Raw genomic sequence first — 4,118 nt, forward strand, 5'->3', positions numbered from 1 at the left:
CGAAAGTAATAAGGACTATATTGAATATACCGGTATATTAAATGAATTACACCAGATATAGACTTAGGACCTGGCCTTGATAAATTTAAACGAGAAGCAATNAGAGGATTGTGTCGTGTATATGTCGGGGAAGAAGTGGTTCACATTATTAGATTTGAAAGATGGGTTTAACCAACTGACCATGGATGAGGAATCGGTTCCATTAACCTCATTTGTAACCCCACATGGGCAATTTGAATACCTTCGAATGCCGTTTGGACTTAAGAATGCACCGGCAAATATTCAGAGATTCGTCTACAACATTTTTCGCGATTTGATAGATTCAAAGACCATTATAGTATATATCGATGATATCTTAATTGCATCTACTGACTTCGAATGACACCTTCGTACCGTGGGAAAGTGTTAGAGAGGATAGTAAAAAAAAGCACTGAAAACGTGAAACAACAAAAACGGGCATTGTAATTAACTTTTTTTTTTTAATTAAATATCGATGTATTGATAAAAAAAAATGTGATTCAGTCTAAAATCGAGAGATTTTGTAATAAAAACGTTAACTTAGATATTTATCGAAGTATTGATTTTTATGGGAAAAGCGGCGCAGGCGAAAATTTTTAAAACATCGCACGATTTTTTGTTAATAATTTTCATTATTTATCGAAGTATTGATTTTTATGGGAAAAGCGGCGCAGGCGAAAATTTTTAAAACATCGCACGATTTTTTGTTAATAATTTTCATTATTTATCGAAGTATTGATTTTTATGGGAAAAGCGGCGCAGGCGAAAATTTTTAAAACATCGCACGATTTTTTGTTAATAATTTTCATTATTTATCGAAGTATTGATTTTTATGGGAAAAGCGGCGCAGGCGAAAATTTTTAAAACATCGCACGATTTTTTGTTAATAATTTTCATTATTTATCGAAGTATTGATTTTTATGAAAAAAGCGTGGCAGGCGAAAATTTTTAATAAAAAATCGCGCGATTTTTTATTAAAAAATTTCATTATTTATCGAAGTATTGATTTTTATGGAAAAAGCGCCACAGGCGAAAATTTTTCATAAAAAATCGCGCGATTACAAATCAAATTATCGATGTATGTTCTCTACTTTTGTGTACTTTTAACTANGAAAAGCGCCGAAGGCGAAAATATTTAATAAAAAATCGCGCAATTTTTTATTAAAAATTTTCATTATTTATCGAAGTATTGATTTTTATGGAAAAAGCGCCACAGGCGAAAATTTTTCATAAAAAATCGCGCGATTACAAATCAAATTATCGATGTATGTTCTCTACTTTTGTGTACTTTTAACTATAATAACACCAGTAAATATTATTTCCCCCCGAAAAAAATTAAACCGTTATGATTAGGAGTAAGACCCCTATCGATCCTAATATTATTATTTTTAATAAGAGCAATGTACGTATTGTACACTTTTACCCCTAATTATACGCACTTATTTGTGGTGTATTTTTTTTAACGTATGGTAGCATATGTTTTGTGTTACTGTCAGCCATTGTTATTTCTGCTTGTTTGTGAAATGTGCAAACGTTTGTGAAGACATTTATAAACGCGTTGTACCTAATTAATTAATTAATAATTGTATATTAAGGTACAAGGCGCATCAATTACAGGTGATAGCGATAGAAGCTATGCTTGTTCTTATGCGCACGTTTGTGTCAAATTATCGTCCGTTTTGCTTTATTTACTTATCCACGTATACATACACATATACGTATATATATACCCTGCAAAAAAATGCTCCCGAAATCTTTAAGAGTGTCGGAAATCTGTTACGATTCTTTTAGAAATCTGTAAAGAAAAACATATGAAGCAGTGTACAAGAACTAGTAAAGAAATTTCTGTACCATTTCTTAGAAAATTCTTTAAAAAATTGTGAAACCTTTCAGAATTCTATGAAATCCTGGTATGCAAGGTATACATATACATACGAATATGAATAGATAAAGAAAATGTTGATGACACCAGGAGTTCATACCAACGGTAAATGTTGTTTTTGTACGATTGCTACAACCTGTAGTTGTTGAATCATGATTAAGGTATTACAAACGCATGCGAACCTTGTAAGAATAATATATTTGTGTAAATAAAAGTGATAGGTGTGGAGTTATAATAAGATGTGGTGATAGCAGGCGGGATATTTTAACAACAATAACTTAAGTACTATTAGCAACAACATTGTGAAAGTGATAAATATAGTTAAAGGAGACCTCCATTAGTATCCCCACCGAGTTTCATAAAAAAATTCACTATACTTTGCACGGAATAGCAATTGGTTCCGTAATGGAAATCTCAGCCGCTGCAGCCGAAACTAAATTTTAAGTTGGTACTTAGCCAGAGAAGTCGAAACTAAAAGTGTGTTTGCATTGTTCAACTTTGCATTCAACATTTGCGTTCAACTCAGCGTAGGGTTGCACGAAAAAAAAGTTGAAGGCCTAAAAATATCAAGATATGAAAAATTATCAAAATATTCGCCATAAAAAGGTGTTTTCATTGTTCTACTTTGCATTCAAGTTATGGTTGAACGGAATTTCAACTAATCGCTTTGAACAAAGTTGGTCGCCAGCCAACTTTTGCCATTCAACTATTTTTTCGTGCAACCCTGCGTTGAGTTGAACGCAAATGTCGAACGCAAAGTTGAACAATGCAAACACTGCTTAAGGCGACTATGGACAGCTTTAGTTGTGACTTAGAATAGTTTCGACTTAGTTGAGTACTAAGGCCCTGTGCCAATTGATAGAAAATAGACAATTTTGACGGATCAATGTAAAAATTTGACACTTCTCGTGGTGAATACGAACGTCAAAATTTTACCTAGCTCATGGGGCTAGGTAAAATTTTGACAGCTTATAACCATATATACACATAATATTGCTTGGCGGTAATAAGGAGTGAACATGAAAATGAATGCTGAAACAGCATAAAAATTACTTGAAATTATAAAATAAATATAAATTTAAAGAATTTCAGCAACACACAAAAATAAAGATTTCGCACGAGCGTTTGTATGGGTTTTCAACTGTCAAAATTTTACTCTGCATTTGGCACAGCAAAATTCAATTTATTTGTACACCATAGCAAATTTTTCCACCCCGTCTCACCACTGAGAAAAAAGTCACCGATTAGCACAGGCCCGAAATATGTCTATGAATTTGCGCCATCGATGCATCGATGTTTGACGTTGTAAACATCGATTAAAATATCGATGTATTTTTGCCAAAAACATCGATGTATCGTGAGCTCCTCTATTGATTGCATCATAAGGAGTATTTCATCGTTAAGGTTAGTAGCTGTTATCTTTTATTTAAGAATTGTAATGGTAAAACCAATCTCTTGTTTAGAAATGGCGCTGTTTAGAACTATGAGCTTGTTCTTACCTGTTGTCAAAGCGGAAGACGAAGATGAGATTGTCGATCCCCAAGCTGCGCTGAGGGTAATTAAACCATCTTAAATTGGGGAGTGAATTCCTTAATGTAAAATGCAAGGCACGAGTTTCTTATCTAATAGGGAATTTACATGAGGCGACTTTTCAGGCGATTTTTAGTTGAAAGCAACCATCGCCTGGTGTAAACAGCCTTTCAACTAATCGCTTTCAACGAAGTTCGACGGCTGCCTACTTTCGTTCAACTTTTGGCTCAACTAATCTCCTGTGAAAGTTGAATCATGTAAATTCCGTATAAACCACACTACAAGAACTAATCTTGCGTAATCTAGTTGAAAACTAGCATCTAACCGTTGTTGCAAACATTTAGTTCCGGTTGTTCAATATCTGGTTAACCCTTTATGGCGCAAGGTCATTAATTCTCTTAATTTTATGGGGAAACTTTCCTGTATGATCGTTCGTTGAAGGTGTGGTGGGCGAAGGGGGAGTGGACGTGGCACCTCCAACCAATCTTTTTGGACAGGGCATGAACTGCTATTGACAAAAATGCAGCCCCGGACCACCTAGGCCCTCTATGGTTCCCTACGGACACCTTAGAAAAATGGCCAAAAATCGCAATTTTTACTTGCGTCCACAGTATTTTTGCGTAGAATTTCTTTCTGCATAGGCGGCCTTCGGCCCGCTTAGGGATTATAACCCTTACTACGTAGAATT

General features: G+C 34.5%; 1 long non-coding RNA gene across 1 annotated transcript; it reads left to right on the forward strand.

The window, feature by feature from the left end:
• Positions 1–3,194: 3,194 nt before the first annotated feature.
• Positions 3,195–3,456, forward strand: LOC108379516 (uncharacterized). Its single transcript, XR_001849486.1, has 2 exons — positions 3,195–3,304; positions 3,364–3,456. It is a non-coding gene; the product is annotated as an uncharacterized LOC108379516 (long non-coding RNA).
• Positions 3,457–4,118: the final 662 nt, after the last annotated feature.

The sequence above is a fragment of the Rhagoletis zephyria genome, unplaced genomic scaffold, assembly GCF_001687245.7.
Source record: "Rhagoletis zephyria isolate East Lansing unplaced genomic scaffold, Rhagoletis_zephyria_1.1 Rzeph_scaffold_16559, whole genome shotgun sequence".
NCBI lineage: Eukaryota > Metazoa > Arthropoda > Insecta > Diptera > Tephritidae > Rhagoletis > Rhagoletis zephyria.